The following is a 15,206-nucleotide window of genomic DNA, read 5'->3' on the forward strand; positions in this document are numbered from 1 at the left end:
ACAAAAATATTGCCAACAATGGAAAACAGAAACTCAAACAATCAATAAATTAGAATGTTATAATTTACTGGACAGAGAATTCAAATTGGCCCAATATTTAACCCAAATAAAAAAATCCCAAAAAAGACAAACCCTTACGAAATATAGACTCAGTGACCATAAACTTGCCATTGAAACTGGTCGCCATAAAAGAGAATGGCTGGAAAGATCAAAAAGAACCTGTATCCACTGTGACACTGGAGAAGTAGAGACAGAGACTCACTTTCTCACAAGTTGTCCCAAATATAAAGAAATTAGAGAAGAGAAATTAGAGAAGAATTATTTCCCAAATTTAAAGAAAAAATCCCTTCCTCACCCTCTAACAAGACAAATTAATCCCAATCCTTCTGGGAGAAGTCAGCTCTGCTGTAGAACTAGCAGGAGAATATGTTACTGCATGTAAAGACTGTTAGACTAATTTATTTCTGTTTATTGATACTATCCTTATTGTCATTATCACTTATTTTATTATTGTTTATTACTTTACACACACACACACACACACACACACACACACACACACAGAGAGAGAGAGAAACATGCACACAAACACAATTATTTTTATTTTATTTTTTCTTGAATTTTACTCTATTTATATATGTATATATTAATTTATGAAGTGTATTTTTGTCCTGTTAAATTGACACTTTATGCTTTAGCAACATCGTCTATGTGACATTCATGCAAATAAAGCGAATTGAATTGAATTGAATTGAATTGAAATTGAGACACAGTGAGAGAGAGAGACACACAGAGAGAGACACAGAGAGAGAGAGAGACACACACAGAGAGAGAGAGAGTGGAGATCCTGCTCAGGCTTCTTAGCATCTCTATTGGCTATCTGTTGCATCTGTAGGCTCGTTCACTATATTTCTCATTCTCTTAGCTTATTACAATTCTCACCTTTCCTCCTCTTTGCCAGATCATCCTCTGCCTTTCTTGCTGCAACAAATGATTTGGAGCCGATGCCGATACCGATTATTAGGGGGGAAAAAATCCAATAACCGATTAATCGGCTGATATTTTTTTTTATTATAAAGTTTTAAAATGTTATTAAATTAAGTAATATATCTACATATTTACTTTTTTTTTTTTTGGAACAAATGGCTGCTTATGAGCCTTTCAGACACTTCTACAAAGAATTAAAGGCAGAAAAATAATTTCAAATCCTTTTTATTGCTGAGTCAAGCAGCATATTAACATGACAACCATCCAACATTAGGCCTACAACAAGGCACCATTAGCTACTGCTCTTCACGCCGACAGGAGGACCGACTGATCATCTCAGTAATATAGCACGGATTTATCATGAATCAAACTCGGACCAGAAAAGCGTTTTCAACTACTCGCGCACCCCATGTTACTCATTTTGCTCTGGTCTTATCTGGAGACATGCAGCTGCCTCAGTGAGAGAAGTAGCTAGTCGATTACGTAATGTGTACTGTTATGTTTATTCTACCGTTACTGGCACAGCTAATATGTGTAGCAAGGCTAATAGCAGATGGCTAATTCTAACTTTAGCTTGCATATTACATAGTGCTTAAACGTTAGCTCGGCGTGATCAAGACCAACACAGCGGGGAACATCGTGAAGTGGGTTGACCTGAAACTTGTTGACTTACTGTTTATTTCACAAACTTGTTTATTTACCGTTGAGGTGGACCACTCTCCTCCGTGCGTCCCTGCCGCTGCCTGCTCCAGATCAGTCACTCTGCTGTGGTGTGAGGTGGTTAGTGGATAGTGGATGGAGTTTGCCATGAGGTCGGTGCGCCCTCTACAGGATAAATAGCCTAATGTCGGGGGATCTTTTCAAGTGGGGGAACATTTTCAAAGTAAAACCAAGTCTTATTCCCTGCATTTTATTTCTGAAAATATCGGCGACAATCGGCAAGTTTTGGCCGATTACCAATTAGTCTCAAACGGGCTATAATCGGCCGATTTAATCGGCTCGCCGATAACTCGGTCGGGCCCTAATTGACCTTTCGCAAAAGCCCCGCCCCCCTTAGTTACCGTTGCTAGCCCGACAAGCTTCTTGACGCCGACGGCGTGTCAACACAGTGTCATGACGGGGAGTAATATACCGGTGCGTGTCAGTGACTCTTTTTGGAGCAATACCTGTGCGATATCCTCCAGATCGAGGCAAAAGGGCTTACAGTATGCAGTGGAGGGATACATTCAAAATATTAAAATAAACAACGAAGGGGACACTACAACTGTCGAGGCGAAAGCATGCCGGTCAATGGCAAAATCGGAGAAACCCCATGATCTCTACCTCAAATGCAACGAGCACAGCCTTGTGGACCAGTCATGCTCTTGCACTGCCGGGTAAGTTCGGGACACTTGTATGCTTCAGGAGGATGTTGACCTAAATATTTAAATTAATATGATAGTTGCTAACAAGTTACAGCTCCGGTAAAGTTAGATAGCTAGTCAACATCCTTTCAACTATCCTAGCTAGCAAGAAGCTAGCTAACAAGCAACGTCATCAGAGTCTAGCTTGTTACACTAGGTCCATGGATGTAAGGTTATGTCAAGGCACTCTAATATTGCAGTAGCAGTAACTAGCTAGTAACATTATTGTCATAAGGCTGGTTGACAAAAGCAATTCATAGTCACTGCAAATAGCATTTCCAAAACAAACCCCTAATGCTACTTCTGGCTTAAATCAGTTCACCAGGGTTTTGCTCTCATATTGTGGGCCTTATGCACACCCTGGACCTGTGCCGTGCCAGAAGTGATGACATCTCCTCCACAAGCCAGCCTCAGCAGTGGCACAAAGCCAGGGGTAAAAAAATAACTGGACAACCTGTGAGCAGTGTGGTGGTAGCCAAGGCCAAAGTCAACCGCAAGCGGAAACCCATCATGTCCAGCTATATCCACAATAAGTAAGTATTTTACTTTCCATGTACTCTACAGCAACACCATCAGTCACACTGTAATGAATATATTCCTGTGTACTGTGTAACATGATAGACAATAATACTCACCTCTGAATGTATTTGTTAAAGGAAAGAGTTAGGGACAGGAGTGTATGGTCTACTGAGGGAGATGTCAGATGCACCCATAAGCTACATTGTTGATGAAACTGCACCTGAGGTAGAAGTTGGAGGCAGGAAGTATGCAGTGGGGTGCGGTCTAAACCACCAGGTGAGAAGAACTATAGAAGATTCAAGCAAGCCAGTCAGAATCAAGTAGCACTACTTGCTGTTGTAGATAAGATTCTTCCCCACAGGTTTATTAAAGTTTCATTAAAATCGGACATTTACAAATTCTAAATGGTGCTTACAATGTAAAAAAAGAATCATCACTGGGCTGACATATTATATAGGCCTACACATAAAAACATGAAACAAGGATTAAGCCACATAGTACCCAGAAATCTGTATTTCTATAGCACCTTCCACAGCTCAGGCTTACAAAATGCTCCACAGTGGTGAGTAAAAATAACAGGTTAAAGCAGTAGTAATGTCATGTAGTAATACTTTGTATTTGTTGCCATGTGATGCTACGACTGTCCCTTACTTAAAGGAGAATTCCGGTTATTTGACACCTGGACCTTATTTATAGGTGGGTGTGTGCTGGTATACTCACACAGACGATTGTAGCGCAGCTCGGAGTCCTTCGGAAGTTATTTACATCCAACCGATCGTGACCGCAGCTCACCGGGGCCACGGCAACGGAGCTTTTAAATATGAGTTATCTGCCGCGAAACTCGCTCATTTTACCTACATTTTGTCATAAATGGTCAGTGTTATCATCATGTTAGCTCAGCTAGCTTGTTGTCGTCTTCACCCAAACAAACTTTTGATGACGTCATAGGCATGCGCCGCCAAAACTCAGCTGTTTCACTTTGTTTTCGTCGGCTATTTCTGTGCAACATGGCAGAATATTTATCTGATGTAGAGGTGTCTCTTGAGGCTCTGACGCTGTGGTTGCTTGCCTTTTTTCTTTGGCTTCGTGGGAATAAAGTCCTCCGGAGCGAAGTGAGCACTGCAGACTATGGAGAGAATTTTGTTCCTTTATTATTCAATCAAATACAATAGATTTGAAACCAAAAAAGAGATTTGAGAGCAAAAGAGAGTAAGTGGCAATCAAATTTTTTTTTTTTGAGATCGAAACAGAACAGGTTGCAATTAAAAAAAAAATATGAGAGAGCATATTTCTTCAACTTCAATCAAAACTCAAAACCATTTTGCTTATAAATCAGCCCTCTTTGCTTTCAAGTTAAAAACCTTTGCTTGCAGATCAGTCCTCTTTGGTTGCAAATTCTAAAGTTTTGCTTGCGAATTCAACTGCACTTGATGGGCGGGGCCTACGCTGGTGGATGAGGGAAGAGTTTCTATTGGCTGGTTTGACCTGGCTCCAGCGCCAGCTACGCCTTCCGCATTACACCCACTTCCCCCTTGTGCTGTGCTGCTTGGAGGTAAGTTGATAGCCTGTTGCTCTTGAAACGTTTCCCATAAGTAATGAATTGCGCTATATATTGTTGGCTACAGCCTGCTGTACATTCACAACAACAACAACAACAACAACAACAACAACAACAAGTAATGAATTATAATGCCCTGCTGCTGCAAGCACACTGATTAGCAGCATCATCGTTGTCTCTGCTAGTCACGGCCTGAGCAGAGCAGCCTAATGAGTGAGTGAATTACTAAACTACCGCTGAACGCGGTGCCAGTTTCCACTGTGTAGCGGGCTGCTGCTACTCCTCCCGGCTCCGTTCTCACTACAGCTGTTCTAATGTCAACAAACACACGAATAATTTAACAAATTCACGCACATATTTCTAACCAGCCAGCATTACTGGTCTGTACAGGAGCAGCTGCGTCAGACGGTCCGACTTAAATGACACTGAATGATGCTTTTGACCTCCGAGATGTAGAATGTGTAGGCTAAAGAAGAGAAACGCACATTTCAGCACCACTGATCTGTTTGTTGACATTAGAACAGCTGTAGTGAGAACGGAGCCGGGAGGAGTTTAGTTGAGGTAGTTTAGTAATCCACGGTAGTACTGTTGTGTAGGAACCGTGACGTGTTGGCACCGCAGTACCATGCAACACTAAATGTTTAAATCACAGCCCTACGTTGTATCCGCCTCCCTGTAATTCACTCACTCATTAGGCTACTCTGCTCAGGCCGTGACTAGCAGAGACAGCCATGATGCTGCTAATGCTTGCAGCAGCAGGGCATTATAATTCATTACTTCTTGTTGTTGTTGTTGTTGTTGTTGTTGTTGTGAATGTACGGCAGGCTGTAGCTAACGATATATAGCGCAATTCATTACTTATGGGAAACGTTTCAAGAGCATCAGGCTATCAACTTACCTCCAAGTAGAGCTTAGATCAGGCCCGACCCTACTCGAGCCCGTTGTGTTCGAGCCCGGCCCGGCCCGGCCCGACACATTAACTGTAATTATGAGCCCGAGCCCGATTTAAACCCGACAATTTTTTAATACGTGGCGTAACAGTCAGAGTTATTCAATGTAGCCTCCTTTTGTTTAGTGGGTGATGTAACCTGTACGATGAAGAAGAGCAGGTGTACTTCCGCTCCCCGTGAGGATGCTGCTGACAGAGAGAAGACTCCCCATTTTATTTAGTAAAGTGTTGGTGCAAGAACCTCGGCCTGGATCGTTTGCATGTATGCCTGTAACAGATAGTGCCGTAGAGACCTGGCATGGTGTGGTCAGTATTATGAATAAAAGTGCCGTGTGGAAACCCCCACATGTTGCCTGCTGTCTCTTGAGTAACCGGAAGCACCGCACTAAAGTGGACCATCACCTTCCCCTTACTGCAGTCAAGCCAGCCTCCACTCGGAAAACCCCGGTCAAGCTAGCCCCCAGTCATTCTGTGGTGCCTGTTTATACTACATATTACGGTAATGCAGTCCAAGAACAGAATTCAAAATAAAAGCACAGACCTATGAACGCAATTTGCAATTTCACATTCATTCAGTCAGTCAGTCTGTTCATTAATTGTTGAAGCGATTGAACGATTATTTCATTGATGTATTGATTGATTGATTGATTGATTGATTGATTTTGCATTTAAGGAATTCATTCATTGATTATTCACGTAAATCATTTTACCAGCCTCATTCTGATCACATTAAAGCCTTAGCAGTTGGAGCCCATGGCAATTAATCTGTGTGAATAATTAGTCCAACATAAAAATAAACACAATATCAGGAGCTTCTGATGAGGAATTTCAAAATAAAAGCCAATTTAATGGTCAAATATTTTCAATATTTCCATGTGAATTCAGCTTGACATTACAAAGAAACTACCGGTTTCCACAGATTAATTTCACTTCAGACTGATAGTGGTCCACCTCAGAGACTCACTCATATAATATCAGGAAGTTCTGATGTGGTTTTTCAAAATTAAAGTCCTCTGAAATGTCAGATATTGTCAATATTTTCCTCAAATTCAGATTTACATTAAAAGGAAACTTCCTGTTTCCACAGACTGATTTCACTTCAGACTGATAGTGGTCCACCTCAGAGACTTACTCACGTAATATCAGGACGTTCTGATGTGGATTTTCAAAATGAAAGCCCTCTGAAAATTGAAATATTTTCAATATTTTCCTCAAATTCAGATGGATATTAAAAGGACACTTCCTGTTTCCACTGACTGACTTCACTTCAGACTGATAGTGGTCCACCTCAGAGACTCACCCATGTAATATCTGGAAGTTCTGATGTGGTTTTTCAAAATTAGAGCCCTCAGAAATGTCAGATATTGTCAATATTTAGATATGAATTCAGATCGATATTAAAAGGAAACTTCCTGTTTCCACAGACTGATTTCACTTCAGACTGATAGTGGTCCACCTCAGAGACTCACTCATGTAATATCAGGAAGTTCTGATGTGGTTTTTCAAAATTAAAGCCCTTTGAAATTTGAAATATTTTCAATATTTCTCTTTGAATTCAGATTGATCTTGGGAGGAAACTTCCTGTTTCCACAGACTGATTTCACTTCAGACTGATAGTAGTCCACCTCAGAGACTCACTCATGTAATATCAGGAAGGTCTGATGTGGTTTTTCAAAATTAAAGCACTGTAAAATGTCAAATATTGTCAATATTTCTCTCTTAATTCAGATCAATATTAGGAGGAAACTTCCTGTTTCCACATACTGATTTGACTTTGGACTGATAGTGGCCCACCTCAGAGACTCACCCATGTAATATCAGGAAGGTCTGATGTGGTATTTCAAAATGAAAGCCCTCTGAAAATTGAAATATTTTCAATATTTTCCTCAAATTCAGATGGATATTAAAAGGAAGCTTCCTGTTTCCACAGACTGATATCACTTCAGACTGATAGTGGTCCACCTCAGAGACTCACTCTTATAATATCAGGAAGTTCTGATGTGGTTTTTCACAATTAAAGCCCTCAGAAATGTCAGATATTGTCAATATTTAGATATGAATTCAGATCGATATTTAAAGGAAACTTCCTGTTTCCACAGACTGATTTCACTTCAGACTGATAGTGGTCCACCTCAGAGACTCACCCATGTAATATCAGGAAGTTCTGATGTGGTTTTTCAAAATTAAAGCCCTCAGAAATGTCAGATATTGTCAATATTTAGATATGAATTCAGATCGATATTTAAAGGAAACTTCCTGTTTCCACAGACTGATTTCACTTCAGACTGATAGTGGACGACCTCAGAGACTCACTCATGTAATATCAGGAAGTTCTGATGTGGTTTTTCAAAATTAAAGCACTTTGAAATTACAAATATTTTCAATATTTCTCTTTGAATTCAGATTGATTTTGGGAGGAAACTTCCTGTTTCCACAGACTGATTTCACTTCAGACTGATAGTGGCCCACCTCAGAGACTCACTCATGTAATATCAGGAACTTCTGATGTGGTTTTTCAAAATTAAAGCACTCTAAAATGTCAAATATTTTCAATATTTCTCTTTGAATTCAGATTGATCTTGGGAGGAAACTTCATGTTTCCACAGACTGATTTCACTTCAGACTGATAGTGGTCCACCTCAGAGACTCACCCATGTAATATCAGGAAGTTCTGATGTGGTTTTTCAAAATTAAAGCCCTTTGAAATTTCAAATATTTTCAATATTTCTCTTTGAATTCAGATGGATCTTGGGAGGAAACTTCCCGTTTCCACAGACTGATTTCACTTCAGACTGATAGTGGCCCACCTCAGAGACTCACCCATGTAATATCAGGAAGTTCTGATGTGGTTTTTCAAAATTAAAGCCCTTTGAAATTAGAAATATTTTCAATATTTCTCTTTGAATTCAGATTGATCTTGGGAGGAAACTTCCTGTTTCCACAGACTGATTTCACTTCAGACTGATAGTGGACGACCTCTGAGACTCACCCATGTAATATCAGGAAGTTCTGATGTGGTTTTTCAAACTTAAAGCCCTTTGAAATTAGAAATATTTTCAATATTTCTCTTTGAATTCAGATTGATCTTGGGAGGAAACTTCCTCTTTCCACAGACTGATTTCACTTCAGACTGATAGTGGCCCACCTCAGAGACTCACCCATGTAATATCAGGAACTTCTGATGTGGTTTTTCAAAATTAAAGCCCTTTCAAATTAGAAATATTTTCAATATTTCTCTTTGAACTCAGATTGATCTTGGGAGGAAACTTCCTGTTTCCACAGACTGATTTCACTTCAGACTGATAGTGGACGACCTCTGAGACTCACCCATGTAATATCAGGAAGTTCTGATGTGGTTTTTCAAACTTAAAGCCCTTTGAAATTAGAAATATTTTCAATATTTCTCTTTGAATTCAGATCAATATTAGGAGGAAACTTCCTATTTCCACAGACTGATTTCACTTCAGACTGATAGTGGTCCACCTCAGAGACTCACTCATGTAATATCAGGAAGTTCTGATGTGGTTTTTCAAAATTAAGCCCTTTGAAATTAGAAATATTTTCAATATTTCTCTTTGAATTCAGATTGATCTTGGGAGGAAACTTCCTGTTTCCACAGACTGATTTCACTATCAGTCTGAAGTGAAATCAGTCTGTGGAAACAGGAAGTTTCCTTTTAATGTAAATCTGAATTTGAGGAAAATATTGACAATATCTGACATTTCAGAGGACTTTAATTTTGAAAAACCACATCAGAACTTCCTGATATTATATGAGTGAGTCTCTGAGGTGAACCACTATCAGTCTGAAGTGAAATTAATCTGTGGAAACCGGTAGTTTCTTTGTAATGTCAAGCTGAATTCAAATGGAAATATTGAAAATATTTGACCATTAAATTGGCTTTTATTTTGAAATTCCTCATCAGAAGCTCCTGATATTGTGTTTATTTTTATGTTGGACTAAATATTCACACAGATTAATTGCCATGGCCTCCAACTGCTAAGGCTTTAATGTGATCAGAATGAGGCTGGTAAAATGATTTACGTGAATAATCAATGAATGAATTCCTTAAATGCAAAATCAATCAATCAATCAATCAATCAATCAATGAAATAATCGTTCAATCGCTTCAACAATTAATGAACAGACTGACTGACTGAATGAATGTGAAATTGCAAATTGCGTTCATAGGTCTGTGCTTTTATTTTGAATTCTGTTCTTGGACTGCATTAACGTAATATGTAGTATAAACGGGCACCACAGAATGACTGGGGGCTAGCTTGACCGGGGTTTTCCGAGTGGAGGCTGGCTTGACTGCAGTTTCCCCTTCACCAGCCCACGTTACAGTGGGCTGTTATAACTGACGTTCTCAACTACAACTCCCAGGTGTTTGAACTACAGAAGTCTGTTTACAATCATCTTAATGAATAATGCAACAAGGACGAAGCATGTACACTGCGTTGTTTGTTTATTCATAACGGAATGGATCGCAAATGAAAAAAGTAATGATTATATAAAAAATAAAAAAAACACAAATGCTGGCCCGAGGATAGTGGTGGGAAATAAGTCCGGGCTCGGGCTCGGGCAGAGAATCTAAACTCTACCTCCAAGCAGCACAGCACAAGGGGGAAGTGGGTGTAACGCCAGGTTCAGACAGGACGCCGAAGCGCCGCGCTCGGAAATTCTCGCGCGAGCCGCAGCCCTTCTGTTCACACCGGACACGCGCCGGTCGGCAAACGGCTCTGCTCCTCAGCTGTTCTGTCGTCACATTTGGAGCTGTTTTTTCACCATAGGAAAGCAAATAACCGCATAAAATCACAACGCCATGTTTTTCTGACGACTGTACATGTATGTCCACTTCATGGTAATGAGTAGTTTTCTGTCAATCGGGGTGTTTAATTATCGAAAATAGTTTTATTTTGAAAAGTGTTTCATTTTGAAAATTGACAGGATTTCTCATTGTTGCTTTGTTTGACTTCCTGCCCGGCTTGACACATTCGGCCGCGGCACGCGAAAAAATTAGACCAGACGCCGAAACGATCGCTGCACGGCGCGCGCCGGCAGCAGGGCAGAGCGCCACGGCGCTTGCTATCTGAACGACGCCATCGGATAACATGGGCGCCGAAACGAAAATGACTCCGCTCCTCTGCGCTTCGCAGCCGATCGGGGCGCTTCCGCGTCCTGTCTGAACCTGGCGTAATGCGGAAGGCGCAGCTGGCGCTGGAGCCAGGTCAAACCAGCCAATAGAAACTCTTCTCTCATCCACCAGCGTAGGCCCCGCCCATCAAGTGCAGTTGAATTCGCAAGCAAAACTTTAGAATTTGCAACCAAAGAGGACTGATCTGCAAGCAAAGGTTTTTAACTTGAAAGCAAAGAGGGCTGATTTATAAGCAAAATGTTTTTGAGTTTTGATTGAAGTTGAAGAAATATGCTCTCTCATATTTTTTTTTCAATTGCAACCTGTTCTGTTTCGATCTCAAAAAAAAAAAATTTGATTGCCACTTACTCTCTTTTGCTCTCAAATCTCTTTTTTGGTTTCAAATCTATTGTATTTGATTGAATAATAAAGGAACATAATTCTCTCCATAGCAGACCCGATGACTCGCCCGCTTCAATTCTTCCACTTCAATATTCGTATCCATTTTGAGCGCAACAAGCCAGAGCTTTAGTAACTCCGGGTAGCCCAAAGGAAGCCGGTGGAAGCTGAACTTTGACGAACTAGTCATTTTGTTTGGACAAAGTGGAAATGCACAATGGCGAACCATGTTTGTAGCAGTGCAGCCGAGCGTAAAACAGCGTGGACGGCACGGTACAAAGAGTATCAGCTGAGTTTTGGCGGCGCATGCCTATGACGTCATCAAAAGTTTGTTTGGGTGAAGACGACAACAAGCTAGCTGAGCTAACATGATGATAACACTGACCATTTATGACAAAATGTAGGTAAAATGAGCGAGTTTCGCGGCAGATAACTCATATTTAAAAGCTCCGTTGCCGTGGCCCCGGTGAGCTGCGGTCACGATCGGTTGGATGTAAATAACTTCCGAAGGACTCCGAGCTGCGCTACAATCGTCTGTGTGAGTATACCAGCACACACCCACCTATAAATAAGGTCCAGGTGTCAAATAACCGGAATTCTCCTTTAAGTATGTGTGGCTGGAAGTTTGAAAGCATGCTCACAGCATACCAGATGTGATTTATGATCCCTAACCTTGTATTAGGAATTTTGTCTGACACTATCTTGAACTTTTTTATTTTAGCGATGGCCCTCTCTACGTGCACCCTGTGCTTTGCAATGCGCTTTGTCACCAGCACATCTCCAGCTGGCATTTGCCTCTTAGATCTTGAAAACGGTGGCAGATTTAACTGCAGTCCGACTGCTCGCATCTCTTCCTCGATCAAGAAGCCCTTATCAGCCATTATGCCATCCCCTCTTTGCAAATAGCCACTATCTATAAGTTGCTCTAGTAGCGGAATGATACCACACTGTCTGACTATCTCCTTGTCGGACATGGATCCTGTGAAGAGGGCAGATGAAAAAAATCACAGCACCACGGGGGTCACAGGCAACTAGTGATTTTAGGGTGTTTGTGCTTTTGTAGTTTGAAAAGCTCTGGCTTTGCAACACCAGTGACGATGGCCTTTCCATTTTCAGCTCTGTACAATCTAATATTGCAAATGTGGACGGGTAGTCTGCTTTGTAGGTTTCTGGCATGTTTTGTGCAATGACATCTCTGTGAGGCCAAATTGGTAATTCACCTAATACATCAAACATATAATGAATCCAGGAATTGAAAATATTACTTGCTGTTTGCATGTTTATATTAAATCTAAAGGCAAGGTTCTTTAGGTCTTCGTTGTTGCGGAGTTTCATTAAAACAAACAGCAACTGGCTACGGAGGGGCATCTCAGCAACTTGCCAATCATTGCGCTTGTAGTTTAGGGGCACATTTATTTGAGTGGTGGGTGGATCATTTGGGATGCCAAATATTGTGCACAGTTGGTTGAATCGATCATATGTAAACCCAGTACTGTATTCCAACATTTTAGGGATTTCACTGCTTTCAAGGAGTTCAGGTGTTAGAGTTTTCTTTTTAAGTGTGCTAATTTGTGCTTTCAGCCTTTCTATTTCAGTTTCCTTTAAAGACAATTTCAATTTCATGTTGTTGTTTTCTTCTTCTAATTTCTTCTCCTTTTCAGTGCTCTGCTCCTCCTCAGGCTCCCTTTCTAGCTGGCATCCAGGAAGTGGGGGTTGCTCAGGACTCTCTGTAAAGAAAAAATGTTTGCATGTTATTGATAATCCTTTATCTTTGTCACTTTTTTACAGCTGCCACTTGTTGGCCAAATTAGAGAGTTTTCTGTTGACCCTGGAGTAACTCCTGTCAGCCAACCAGATGACCTGCCCAACTTTCCTCTGCCATCCCAACCCACCAGCTTCTGCACAGTTCTGAATGAAAGTGCCATGCGTTGTTACACAGAACTGAAAATTTCTTTGCCTGATTCTATAGCTCTGGAACAGGAAACCAGAGAACAGAGCACAAACAACTTGTGGTTCCATGCAAGGTCTGCCCGAATCACATCAACCTCTTTTAAAAGAATCTGCTCTAGGAGAGCTGACCATGAAAAACTTGCTACAAGCTTAAAGAGTGCAGCATCAGTACAAACTAAGGCCATGAAAAGAGGTGTAGAACAAGAGCCCATAGCAGCAACACAGTACATGAAGCTCACAGGTAATCTAGTGTATCCATGTGGTTTTGTTGTAAATCCTGATGCCCCACACCTTGGTACTTCACCTGACCGTAAGGTGATAGAGAGAGGAGGGAGTGAAAGCCTGAGCTATGGGCTTTTAGAAATTAAGTGCCCTTCCAAGAACAGCTATACAGAGTGTCCCTACCTTTGCAAGCAGGCAGATGGAAGCTTTAAACTAAAAGAGTGTCATGCCCACCATTATCAAATAATGGGGCAGCTTGGGCTCACAGGTATGTCATGGTGTGATTTTTTTGTTAAATGTGAAGAAGATTACCACCTAGAAAGAATACACTTTGATGTTGCAAAATGGGAAGAGATGAAGAGCAAGCTTGATGTATTTTTCTTTGACTACTATGTTACATGCCAGTGAGATAAATCAGTTATCGTCTTACATACAGGGACTCTTATTTTGTTCTCTTGCGTCTGGGATTGCTGTATGTTTGTTTTGACCTATGAACAGAGAATGAAAGTGCCAATAAAGGAACTGATCCACTGTCTGAAACATCTTGCTGCCTATTCTATCATTCAACACAATACAGAGGTAATGGGATTGGGCAGGCTATTCCACTCCTGTTACGACAGTATTAATTTGAAAAAGGCTTATCACTCACCACTGTCAACAATATACTGTTGAGTCTCTTCTGCATCATCAGTGCTGGAGGTGGAGCCAGAGGCATCCTGCACACTTAATCTGCATCTGTATACATTTTTTGGACATGAATTTACAGTACCTTATTTCTATTACATTGTATATTGTATATCATCATCATCATCAACCTTTATTTAACCAGCGAGTCAAGAACATGTTCTTATTTACAGTAACAGTAACGTTAGGCTATATGACATGTACTAACAGGTTGAATATAGAGTTATATACTGCACTTCAAATCAAATGTTATTGGCATGTAATTTAGGCTTACCGTTTTCGGGGTGGCTTTCGACAGCCTCCGAGCTGCTCCCTAGTCTGGTTCGGAACTTGTATAGCAAGTACAGGGTTGGGATACTCAGAAGTAGGCTGTCCATTCACAAAATGCTACATGAAAGATGAAAACAAAATAAGTTTAAATTGCCTGTTGGGACGCTATGTTCAACTTTGATGTAAACTGACGAAACGTACGTTACCTAACGCTAGGGCTAGCTAAACTTAGAGGGTAACATTCTGGCAATGATAGTAATATACAATATTTGTGTAACACACTGAATTTTAGACTTCCACTTCAGGTGTTAAGGGAGATTTATTATGTACAATAGATGTCTGAAAAGACAAACAGATAAACACACACTTAATATTACTCCGGAATCGGATGTAAACTGACTACATTGTATCTACTGCGGCCAGACTTCCTCTGCACTTATACAATGGTTACCACGACGTTGTCAGTTGCTACCGCCATCTACTGGCGTAAGGTAGTAACTGTTTCAGCCCGGCCGGGATCAGGTGTGTCTACACAAGTAAATTTGAGGGTGGGGTGACCCAGTTAACAATGCAAACAATATCTTACTAAAATGACCAGGGTGCCACATTTGCTAATAGTAACAATAACTTTGATATCCAATTTTGTTAGCTATCTAGCTAGCTAGCTATCACTATGTCGTTAGCCTAGCCTAGCCTTACCTTGGAGCAGACGTATTTATGCTTGTTTATTTTCGTGACATTTAGCTGGGAGTGGGGCCTTCCACACTGTTTGATCCATCGTAGGCACCGCTCCTGTTGTGTTTTCGGCTTTGGAAAAGGAAAGAACACGACTCCCCCAGCCAAACTCTTGGGGTACCTACTGTCCGATTTACATATGCCATTTTGCTTGTCGGACCTTGTTTACATAGTAACGGTTGCTAGGATGTTTGATTGGACAATGACCGTTTGGGGGCGGGGTTTTGCGAAAGGTCAATTCCAACATGCTATTTAAATTGGAATCTGTTTTTATGACATTAAAAACTTCACCATGACAATAATTTAAAAAAAAAAACAATAAAAGAAAAAAGGAAGAGGCCATAATCACAGTGACAATAAACATAAAATAATGACCGACCGAATTTTGCGATG

At 40.8% G+C, this 15,206-nt stretch overlaps 1 long non-coding RNA gene across 1 annotated transcript; it reads right to left on the minus strand.

Moving 5' to 3' along the window:
- Nucleotides 1-12,485: 12,485 nt before the first annotated feature.
- LOC311250348 lies at nt 12,486-14,995 on the minus strand. The gene is made up of 4 exons (XR_014621268.1): nt 14,778-14,995; nt 14,083-14,195; nt 13,774-13,859; nt 12,486-12,679 (listed from the first exon to the last, which is right to left on the minus strand). It is a non-coding gene; the product is annotated as an uncharacterized lncRNA (long non-coding RNA).
- Between the last annotated feature and the right edge of the window lie 211 nt (nt 14,996-15,206).

Source organism: Pagrus pagrus (genome assembly GCF_965226575.1).
Source record: "Pagrus pagrus genome assembly, chromosome: 21".
Lineage (NCBI taxonomy): Eukaryota > Metazoa > Chordata > Actinopteri > Spariformes > Sparidae > Pagrus > Pagrus pagrus.